The 12,566-nt window shown below is 39.1% G+C and overlaps 1 protein-coding gene across 1 annotated transcript in view; it reads left to right on the top strand.

Annotated features, from left to right (window-relative positions):
* The window catches only part of LOC118748146 (E3 ubiquitin-protein ligase hyd), a gene marked incomplete in the record, with an annotated part of 830,802 nt that overhangs the window by 667 nt on the left and 817,569 nt on the right, over nucleotides 1-12,566 (top strand).

Here is a 12,566-nt window from a genome sequence, read left to right as displayed (position 1 = left end):
CTTGGCGGCCCCCTCTTTTTCAGCAACACGGATAGGTGCAAGTCATCAACTCGAAACAAGCGAAAGCGAAAGTAAAAATTGCTATTTTTGCCCATTTTTGTAAAGCCTCGCTGGGGAACCCTAGGGGCATAGGCATTTGGCAGTTCATGCCCTCCTTAGAATGGGGTATGGGAGCTGCCACGCCTTCTCCCACTCCGCTTACCACGCTCACAATGATCGGCTGTGAAGAAAGTTTCCCCGTATGTATACTATTTCTAATAAAAGTCTTAGAACGTTGCAAAAACTAAAAAACAAGTATGGACGTGGATAGAGGTTTTTGAGACAAGTATAACGGTATATTTTTTTTGTGGCGGAAATGACAACAACGGTAGTTACGAAAGGTCAATGGTTGTTGTTGTTGTTGTAGCAGCATACAAATTCCCCAAAGACTTTTTGGGGAGTGTTGCTGGAGTGACAGTCCTTGGCCAGATATAAATCTGGGTCGTTCCGGTTACGTAGACCCGACTGTCGTGGGAACGAAAGGTCAATGGTCAAACGCAGCGCTTTTTTCAAATCCCAATATCTCGAAAACGGATTATAGAAATTTTTATGTCATTCAGAAGAAAATATGAGTCGCTTTAATTAGATAGGTATATAAATGTTATAAATATCTTTTAAAGATTTAGCAAAAATCCAATTTACGTAAAAAGTAGTACCAAAAATTTTAGATACCAAATTTTTTCTTTAAAAACATGAGTCAAGCTTTTATTTGAAATAAAACATACATATTGTGTTCAGTCCTCGCTAATCGGAGTATTTCAAAAAAACGTGTTCTTCGGCAACACGGAAAGGATAATTCTACTTAGTAAAGGTTATAATCAGGCATGGACAGAGACTAATATTACATTTACATTGGACCAAAATGCGTGATTTGAAATCAGTCATTTGAAGGTGTTTACACTGCTTGATCCGCATTTGCTTTGACTTCTCATCAAATGTAAAGGGAAGACAAAAACAAAATGTATGTAAACAAACACTACATTTATTATATTGTTCACGCTTTTTGGACACAAAAAGGCAATTATTCTTTGATTAAACTAAAAATGTGTAAAGCTCTTGTATAAATTAACAATTTTTACACACAAATTTCAAAGATTTATTTATTTCGTTGTGTTTGTTTTGTGTTTGAAAAATTCCAAATGTCAAAGACAAACCAAAGCTTTTGTGGAACTTTTGTTTCTGAGTGCGTTCAATAAAATAGTACGGCAATTGGAACGCATTTGTCTCGTGATTTTGTGTAAATGCGTCGAAATGCGTCATTCTGGAAATGTGAATTTGTATGGAGAAATGCGTGATTTGGCCTCGCATTTGAGGTTTCTCGCCCAAATGACGCATTTGGGCTCAATGTAAATGTAATATTAAAGCTTAAACAGGCGGCAGCTTTGATCGGATCAACTTGGGAATTAACTGCAGTTGATCCGGATTAAGTGCGAGTTAATCCGGTTCAACGCTGCCGTCTAAGCTTTTAGAAGGTGCTAAAAGAGCTTAACCCGCTTGTTTTAGAACCCGAATTTTCGTAATTCGTAGCTACGCTACGAAAACCATGCGGAAACATGGGCAGCATGCCAGCTATCAGTGGATTTTCGAAGATAGCTGAATGAAGGAAAACAAAGAGGAAAGGAATTAAAAAATCACTCATCATGTGTTTGTTTATTGTAAAATTGGTTAACTAAATATTTTGAGGAAAATTATGGATTCTGATGTATTTGCAATTACAGCAGCAGAGTAAGCGGGCGCTATGGCAATGGATTCACAAAGGTATGCGGAGATGTCGGCCATAGTAACCATGGGCGCATCTATGTCAGCTTCTGGTTGAATTGTTAAACCACAAGCCCGAACTCCTCCTATGCCTGAAGCTCTGGTTCTCAATCCAGTTAATACAATAACAGCTTCTTCCAAGCCATTGAAAACATGCACTTTGTTAGGTCCACCACCTGTTTCGCTTGCTTCTGCCTTCGGCCGCGCTTAGGGTTTATAACCCTTAGTAAGTAGAATTTTTCTTTCTTTGTTGAGGGGCTTCCGCATGTCAAAGGTATACAACATTTCTTGTGCATATCGCTCCGGCTACGCCGTCCACAGTATTTTTGCGCAGAACCCACGTCGAAATTTGCAAAAAAGTGCATAGTGCAAACCGAGTATATAAATAAGCTAGTGGTAGGAAGTTTTAAACATCTTAAATAAAATTTGAATCCTTTGATTACACGTGTATGTTAAAGTTTTTGGATTCGGGTTATGCGTTTGGACACAACAACCGAAAATTGTTGTACAAATAACTAAACACAAATTTCTCGATAAGGGGCAACAAAGATTCTTTTTTTTCTCGTTTGTATAAAGCAGTGGATAAAAATATTCGTACATACGAAATGCAAATTTATCTGTTTAAATGAACACCACCAATATTTCTTGCAAACACACATCGATTTACATCTTTTATTTCGCCTCCGACACACAATTGGTTACGAATTTCGAAAGTTGGAAAATACGATTCGGATTGCAGCATTTCTACGATTTGTAGCAAAATCCGAATATGAAACAGTTGCAGAATAGGGGTATAAGTATCGCCTGGACGTAGGCAACTGCTTGCAGAAGGGCCCTCGTCCAGGTACGTCAGGAGGCATCTCTACGAACTGACGGACGAAGTCCAGAGGTCCACTAAACAACCTCTGGACCCGTCAGCTTATCGACAGAACCTGAACGGCATTCTCAGGTAGTCAGTCTCGTGTTATGTAGACTCCAGACCTGTGAATGTCGTTCTAGTCGCACAACCACCGGGCATTGACGAGACGGAGCTTCATCTGCCTCGGGAGACTAGAACCCCAATAGTCCAACTTCACTTTGGCTATAGAAGCAAGTTAAACTTATACCTGAGCAGACTAAACGCAGATGTACCAATTGAGTGTCCGGCATACGGAGATACACCCCATGACTCGTAACATCTTTTCGTATGCCCGGAAAACCCGACAACCCTAACGCTTTTGTCCGGACCGACCCTATTAAGGCTCCACGCTTCTTGGTGCTGCCGTTAGTGGAATTTGACGACAAAAACTGAGATATTCATGCCTATTACGGTATCCGACGGATGCCATCCGCACGGATCTAATCCCATTCGCACTGTCATAACAAGCGAATGAGAAGGATTAGATTCATTATCGCCCGATAACTCTCCTTTCCCCGGTAGCGAAGACACTCCAGGCCCTGCTGCTCCCGTACTTCACGACCCACCTGACCCCAGCGAAGCATCAACATGGGTTCCGTAAAGTGCATAGTACAACAACAGCACTTAACGCCATAAACTCTCAGATAACTCGTGGCCTAAACCGAAACCGCCCCTGTGAGAGAACTATTCTAGTAGCGTTGGACCTGTCGAAGGCGTTCGACACTGTCAGTCATTCAACGCTACTAGAAGACATAGAGGCCTCCTCACTCCCACAGGTACTCAAACGGTGGTCGGCGAATTACCTGAGTGGTCGACACTCGTCAGTAATCTCCAGAGACAAAACCAGCAAGCCACGTAAAATTAAACAGGGGGTACCACAGGGTGGTGTCCTGAGCCCGCTTCTGTTTAATTATTACATATCAAAGCTTCCTCAGCCACCAGAGGGTGTTAATATAGTCTCATATGCTGACGATTGTTCGATCATGGCGTCTGGGAATGGAATTGATTACTTGTGCTGAAAAGTTAACGGTTACCTCTCCGAACTTTCTCGCTTCTTCACTGCAAGGAGCCTAGCCCTATCCCCTGCGAAATCCTCGGCAACCCTTTTCACCACCTGGACGAAGGAGGGCAGACTGCCACTGGGTATTCACTTCGATGACGTAACAATACCGACGGTGAATAACCCGAAAATCCTCGGAGTTACCTTCGACAGTCTGCTCTCCTTCTCGGCGCATACAACCGCAATTGTCAACAAAGTACAGAGCCGCCACAATGTCCTCAAGCGGCTGGCCGGCAGCACTTGGGGCAAAGATAAAGAAACGTTGTTGGCAACATACAAGGCAATTGGCCGGCCGGTTCTGAACTACGCAGCGCCCGTTAGGTCGCCAGGGACTAGCAGGACGCAGTGGATGAAGCTGCAGACCTGCCAAAACACTGCATTACGAACCGCGACAGGATGCCTCCTGATGACGCCTCTACATCACCTTCACGACGAGGCCCAGATGCTCCCGGTAAAGGAGCATAACATAATGCTCTGTAAGCAGTTCCTCGCTGGGAGCTACAGACGTGGCCATCCCATCGGGCAACTGCTCGCGGAAGAGCCCTCGCCGCGGCACGTCAGGAGGCATCTTTACGAACTGACAGACGAACTCCAGAGGTATATTAAACAACCTCTGGACCCGACTACCTACCGACAGGCCCTCAACGGCATTCACAGGGAATCAGTCTCAAGTTATGTAGACTCCCGCCCTGTGAATGCCGTTCTAGGCCTCGTGAGACCCGCACAACAATAGCCCAACTTCGCTTGGCTATTGCAGCAGGCTCAACAGCTACCTGAGTAGAATAAACAAGGATGTGCCCAACCAATGCCCGGCATGTGGAGAGTCGCCACATGACTCCCGGCCCCTCTTCACATGCCCTGAGAATCCCACTCAGCTAACGCCCCTGTCCCTATGGACAGCCCCTCTGGAAGAAGCACCCTTCCTGGGCCTCCCCCTAGCTGAAATAGACGACAATGATGATGGATGAACCGTCCCGAACGGGGCTTAGTAGCCGCTACAACAACAACAACATTAGAATCATGAGAATGGGATCCCTCGGAAACAGACCTATTCCGGTCCGACAGATACCATTCGCACGAATCTAATCCTTCCTTGTCGGCCGCTGTGGTGTAGTGGTAAGCAGTGCGCGCTTCCACTCCGCAACGCTTGGGTTCAAGCCCTGGTCAAAGCAACATCGCAAAAAAATATAGAAAAAGGTTTTTTCTTAACAGCGGTCGTCCCTCGGCAGGCAATGGCAAACCTCCGAGTGTATTTGTGCCATGAAAAACAACTTCTCATAAAAATACAATCGCCGTTCGGAGTCGGCGTAAAACTGTAGGTTGTTGTTGTTGTAGCGGCTACAACAACCCCGCCCAGATCGGTTGGTATCTCAGTCGTTGTCGTCAAGTTCCACTAACGGCAACCCTAGGAAGCGTGCAGCTTCTGCGGGGTTTGCCCATAGGGACAAGGCCGTTAGGGTTGTCGGGTTTTCCGGGCATGCGAAGAGATGTTTCGAGTCATGTGGGGTCTCTCCGCATGCCGGACATTCGTTCGGCACATCCTCATTCAACCTACTCAAGTAGGAGTTCAACCTGCTGCAGTAGCCGGAGCGAAGTTGTGCGAGTGTAGGTCCTTCCGCTTTGTGTGACAACATCAAGGCGCACGCCACAAATCGGAGGAGAAGCTCGGCCAAACACTAACATATGTGTAAGCGCCAGTCTATTATTATTATTATTATTATTAATCCTTCGCACTAGCTTATTCCGACAGTGCGAATCTGATTAGATCCCTGCGGATGGCATCCGTCGGATATCGTAATAGGCATGATTAACCGATCTGGGCGGGATTGTTGGAGCCGCTACAACAACAACCCTATAGCGCGAATCGCGCATCGGAAACGCTTTAAAAGCACTTCGTAGAGGCGCGGAAGCGCATCCTTGTTGCAGATACCGCATCTTTTCCCATTGGCATGCCATTGGAAATTAGCGCATGACTTTCTCTTGAATATTGCGCATCTATTTAGCAACTAATAGCGCGGGAGTTATGCGCATACACTTCGCAACTAACACTACAGTGCAGATGCGCATTTATTTAGCAACTAATACTGCGGTGTAGATGCGCATCTATTTTGCCACTAATATTGCGATGTAGATGCGCATCTATTTAGGAACTGATACTGCGGGAATGATGCGCATCTATGTAGCGACTTATAATGCAGGAGTGATGCCCATCGATTTCCTAATTGAACTAAAAACAAGTAAGAAAGTCGCAAGTTCGTGCGGAGCCGAACATTAAATACCCGGTGCAAGTATTAAATATATGTTTCTCATCTGTCCGAAAGCTACCGCTACATGGTAACCAAGGTGTATCAATTTTGAGTATCAGCCCTATTCCCACACCACTGACAAAACTCAGCGGCTGACTATTGTCTTTACTATTGCGCTTAATATTATCCCGCAATTTTTTTTAAGCTCTCGTATGGTGGCCATCGTCATTGTTTTTGTTATGACCTACTGAGTACGCGACAACAGCGAAACAATGTTTATGTTGTGTTTTAGGCGCAGTAATTGTGACAATAGTCATACGATGAATTTTGTCAGTGTTGTAAGGCGGTAAATTAGCGTCCTTAAATTCCGAAATATTAAAGTTTCAAGCATTTCTGAAATTTACCGTTATATGGAAAGCGGCCGTAATTTTAGTCCGATTTCAATAATTTTCAACGTTTGGCTTTTATATGGCAAGCACAATAACCATACCGAGTTTGGTACAAATTGGTAGAATGGTTACCGAGATACATATATGTGATTATAAGTGGGCGGTGCCACGCCCCTTTTCCAAAATTTTATCATACACATATTTCTTGGTAAAGTATTGTTATAAGCATCAATTTATAATAAATTAGCTTTAATATTTACTGATTTATCGAAGATTTTGTATTTCTCTAAATTACCGTTATATGGGGTGTGTAAGGCCAATAACTGCCCCAAGCTTGGAAGAAATTGATGCAGCGGTTGCCAAGATATACACATGTAACCATAAGTGGGCGTGGCTACGCCCATTTTCCAAAAACTTCTAATATTCTTATTTTTCGTCTAAAATTTATTGTAAATATTAATTTGCGTGAATAATCTTCAGTAGTTACTAAAATGTCGCAGTTTTCGTATTTTTGAAAATTACCGTTTTATGGGAAGTGGCCGTGGTTACAGTCCAATTTCGCCCATCTTCAATACCAACCTACCTTGGATAAATGGAAACCTACATACCAAATGTCGTTGAGATATCTAAATTTTTGCTCGAGTTATCGTGTACACGGACGGACGGACACACGGACACAGGACGGACATACAGACATGGCTTAATCGACTTCTGTATTCATTCTGAGCATTTATGTATACATTTGTCCATATCTATCTCGATTCGTTTTGGCTGTTGCAAACAACCGTTATGTGAACAAAGTAAATATATAATATATATATATATAAAAATATAAATATATAAAAATTTTAATAGTTTTTATAGTAAATACACTTAGTATATGTGAGTATATTTGAATTCATTTTGTGAGTGTCTATTTTTAATTATATCAGATGTAGAATTTACATTTAAATTTTAATTGTTTTCAACGTACATCCACTTATATGTAAGAATATTTGAATCCATTTTAATTATTAATTTTTCCATTCAACAATTTTTATTAAGCTTGTGGCCGTTTTTAATGGAAAACTATTGTGGAAAAGCAACAACAATTTGAAAAAATGGTAGAAGTGATAGCTATTTCGGAAATCACCACATTTCCTCATCAGACTTCAGTTCAGCGGGGTTCGCACTGTGCTAAGTTCGCCTTATAAACAGTTGTTGCTTTTACCACTTCTTTCATGTGAGCCAACTACAATCAAGCGCAGCTATTCCAGTGCTATTTAAACTTGATCATGTGATTGTTGGTTTTTGTTAATACATAATTCTATTTTTAGCAGGGACGTGAACCAGATGAAAAATTTGGTCGGTTCGGTTCAGTGGTTCGAACCGTTTTTGCACTTTTGAATTGGTTCGTCAAAGCGGTTTTTTTGGTCTTTGAACCGGAGTTTCGGATCGGTTCAACGGTTCGAAAAACAAAAAAATAACGCGCAAATTTAAGTGTCCAGTGTCAAGTACAACAACGCGCAAGGTTAAGGGTCAAGTGGATGTAAAATGAGAGGGGTTGCCTTTACATTATATATTGTCACATGGTAAACAAAAAGGTAGGTATTACCATATTTAACAAGAAGAAAAAAAATGAGTACATTTATCTATTGAAAATTGGTTGAAAGGAACCTTTAAACCGTTTTGGAAAGGGGTTCGGTATTCGGTTCGGATCAAACATTTGTGCAAAAATTCGTTTCGGTTAATGGTTCAGTTAATTAATAGAAAAGAGCGGTTTTCCGGTTCAAAACCGGTTCGGTTCGAAACCGGTTCACGTCCCTGATTTTTAGAATGTATAACTTTTAGGTGTGCTCGTTCTTAAGTTATTTGTTTTTATTATTTATGGCCTTATAACAATTATATTCAACAATTTTATTGAGCTTGAGGCCGTTTTTAATGGTGAAATTTTTAAATACATTAAATGTAGAATTTACATTCACATTTTGTTTAACTAAGAAATAATGGATTAATGAGATGTGAAAAATTATAATATATATACTTCACAGTACAACACAAAGAAAAAGCGAGAGGCGTTTACTGATTGACCTTGAAACTTAAACTTGCATAAATAAAAATAAACAAACAATGAAATAATAAAATAATGGTTGATTCGACTTATTTTTATACATTTGGTTTTTCGAGGTTCGAAAACCTATCTGCATTTTACCGTCATATTTAGAAAAGTCCATATCGGGACCGTGAACAGCACCTGTTGAATAAAAGTGGTCTAAATGTTAGCACGCTGATGTTGAATATATAACATACTTACGAAAAACAATTTCCTTGAAAATGATTATATTGCATTTTTTTTTGGCGACCATCCCAACTAATGAAAGGCAGATTTCATTCCGCAAATAAGGAGGGAACAATTTTTCTAACTGGAGTAACACCCGCAGTAGTGCGTACGTATGTGACCTGAAACTATATATAATGCATAATGAGAATGAGATGTAAATCTTGAGATTGTTGATTTATTTTAGAATTAAAAAAAGCTAGTTTATACAAAAATATATATTTATACAAGAAGTATGTAAACTACTTTTTTTATGAATTGAAACGATTTTAATGAATATTCATGGTTACCATTAATAGTAGTATGACTGTTAGATCTAAATGCATATTTGACAAGAAAGATAGAATACGAGATTGCGCCGTCCTGGCGGCGATGACATATCTGTACAAAAAGTAAACAGAGTCGAATTGGATGTTGAAAGAAAATGTGAGAACAGCTAATTTACTTAATAATAAATGTTTCGATAAGGAACGTGTTTTAATTGTGATAATTTCTAAAAAATAAAGTACCTTAAAAAAGGTTTATAAATCGAAAAATGTTTGTAAACGGCAGCTTTTTAAAATGTTTATTTTTTTATGAATAAGGCGATAAAAATGTATGATTTACAATAACTTTTTACAAGGAAAATACGAAAAAATTTGACTTTTGCGGAAGTGGGTATTAATGTATTTCAGTGCATTTAAAGTTTCTGAGGTTTCCTTTACTATTAGATCAGAATTGTCAAAATTGAGAAATTCAAAGTAGCAGTACAATAATCATAGAAAAGAAGATTGCGCCCTGAACGTTCTGCTATCTTTTTTGGTTTCAGTTTGGCAGCCAGCTGCTGTGATGATGTGGAAATTTACCACAATGAAGAAAAATGTAGCAATTAAGATAAAAAATTTGATTTTTACAAATTTAGTGAGCAGTAGCGCGTTTTGAGAACGATATTTCAGACCAATCGTTAATGAACAGCTATTTTTCCTTCCCGTCTGCTTTGGTTTTGGCACAAAAGTTGATTAGTTCCTGCCGGCGATCAAGTAATTTCAACCACAAAATAATATTAATTGTAAGAACCATTCACTAAAATTATAACTAACTTTTTATTATTTATTAGTTCCTTTTTGATATTCAGCAATAGCAAGATGAAAAAAAGTTATAAACCAAAATTAGTAATAATTTTGTGAATGTTATAAAAGTTCACAGAGGAAACGCCGGAAAACAATGTATTGGCAATGACATAAAATGTATGGCAATTTAGATGTCAACAGAATAATAACTACGATAACTACGCATGAGAGAAGTGTGCGAAGGCGGAAATCTTTTGAATTTGAACAAAAAAAAACTAAAATGCCGTTGTAAAACGGTCAACAAATTTCTAATAAAACATTTTGATTTTTGCTGGGTGTAATTGAAACTCAGTATTAAGGAAAAGAAAAATTTGAAAATAATAAACAGAAAAAGAGCTGGGTTCACAAAAAGTTAAGTTAAATACTATACCCAAATTCTTAAAAAGTAAACAAATCGATTTTTATTTTAAATGTTACTGTATAGAGCTCTTTAAATCTATTTTATTTTTTATGAATAAGGCCATAAGCATATACCGTTTTTATAAATAAATCTTATAGCAAGATGCAATATATTTATTTATACACTTTTTGGCTGGCGAAATATTTAGTTTTTTCGACTTGATAAAAAGCGTATTTAATCACATTAAATTTTTTTTTTAATATTGAATGGCGCAACACAACAACTCTTTTTGTTGCACGAAACCCTTGAACACGTGCCCGTTATCTATTTCTTCTGTTTCGACACTTCGCTATTTTGCATTTCTTTAATTTTGACGTCATTCGCATTGTCACATTTGTTTTGGTTCGAAATTCTGCTATTTCATAATTCTTTCATCCTCATGTCATCCATCTTCCATTTCTTTCATTTCAATCCCGTTCGCATCATCGAACGTGCCTGTCAAATACGGCCGCCATCAAGCTTTTCAGTTTGGCAGGCACATCCGTTGTTAGAAAGAGAATAGACAAAAAGGGGTATAGGATTCCATACTTTTCCAAACCAGGGGAAAAATATGAATGAAAGTTTTTCAAAAATTTACAAATTAAAAAACTTTTACAAAAGTATTCTTAGATTAAAAATTTTAAAACAAGTGGAGGTCTCGCATAGCTCCCCTCTAAGAAGCTGCAAAGAAAAAGCAATAAACATTTACACCCTTATTTTAGAACCCGAATTTTCGTAATTCGTAATTCGTAGCTACACTACGAAAAACGAAAAATCCACATGCTGCAACCCTTCCGGAAACATGTGCAGCATTGCCTGCTATCAGTTGCTTTTCGGAGATAGCTGAATGAAGGAAAACAAAGTGGAAAGGAATTAAAAAAACCCTCATCATGTGCTTGTTAATTGTAAAATTGGTTAATTTTACATATTTTGAGGAAAATTATGGATTCTGATGTATTTGCAATTATAGCAGCAGAGTAGGGCGCTATGGCAATGGATTCACAAACGTATGCGGAGCTGTCGGGCATAGTAACGGGCGCATCTATGTCCGCTTTTGGTTGAATTGTTGAACCATAAGCCAGAACTCCTCCTATGCCTGAAGCTCTGGTTCTCAATCCAGTTAATGCAATAACACCTTTTTCCAAGCCATTGAAAACATGCACATTGTTGGGTCCACCACCTGTTGCGGTGGCTTCTGCCTTCGGTCGCGATTAGGGATTATAACCCTTACTAAGTAGAATTCTCCTTTCTGTGTTGCGGGGAAGAGGGGCTTCCGCCTGTCAAAGGTATACAACATTTCTTGTGCATATCACTCCGGCTACGCCGTCCACAGTATTTTTGCGCGGAGCCCACGTCGAAATTTGCAAAAAAGTGCATAGTGCAAACCGAGTTTATTAATAAGCTAGTGGTAGGAAATTTGAAACATTTATCTTAAATAAAATTTGAATCCTTTGATTATACGTGTATGTTAAAGTTTTTGGATTCGGGTTATACATTTGGACACAACAACCTACATTTGGACTAAACCCAAGTTTCTCGATAAGGGGCAATAAAGATTATTTTTTTGCTCGTTTATATAAAGCAGGTATAAAAATATACGTATATGCGAAAGGCAAATTTATTTGTTTAAATGAACACCACGAATATTTCTTGCAAACACACATCGATTTACATCTTTTATTTCGCCTCCGAAGCACAATTGTTTTCGTACAAAATTACGCAAACAAGCTTACTCGTTCGTTTTTAGGCATGACATTGTTACGAATTTCGAAAGTTCGAAAATACGATTCGGATTGCAGCATACTATTTCTACGATTCGTAGAAAAATCCGAATACGAAACAGTTGCAGAATAGGGATGTTAAAGTCCATTTGATTGAAAAACTGGTTTCAAACGGTCTATAGAAATTTTTACAATTGTATCTTTAACTGAGATTTTAAAGTATTTAGGGAATCGCTCGAGGACTGCATATGGTCCTGAATATTTAAAATTCAAAGATGACCGACCAGTATCAACACGGATCCAGACATGTGTGCATGTATTTAAGTCTTTGCTAATAAAAACCGTCTTGCTGGAATTCTCCGATGTTGGAACAGGTTGTAAATTTTTAACCGACTTCCAAAAAAGGAGGAGGTTATCAGTTCGTCGGAATAATTTTTTTTTTTTATGTATGTTACCGCATAACCTTGAACCACGTCAACCGATTTCGATAATTCTTTTTACAACGGAAAGGTAGTGTCTCAGAGGGGGTCCCATACTAATTTGGTTTCGATCCGATCATTGCATCATGAAATATATCGGTTTTTTTTTGCTAAAAATTACTTGTTCATAATTGTTTTTAAAGTTGAAACGAAACTTGTAGGATCTCCAAT

Source organism: Rhagoletis pomonella, unplaced genomic scaffold (genome assembly GCF_013731165.1).
Source record: "Rhagoletis pomonella isolate Grant_MI unplaced genomic scaffold, Rhpom_1.0 Rhpom_scaffold_00001, whole genome shotgun sequence".
NCBI lineage: Eukaryota > Metazoa > Arthropoda > Insecta > Diptera > Tephritidae > Rhagoletis > Rhagoletis pomonella.
The sequence above is the reverse complement of the archived record's forward strand: the minus strand, read 5'-3'. Positions and strand labels throughout refer to the sequence as shown.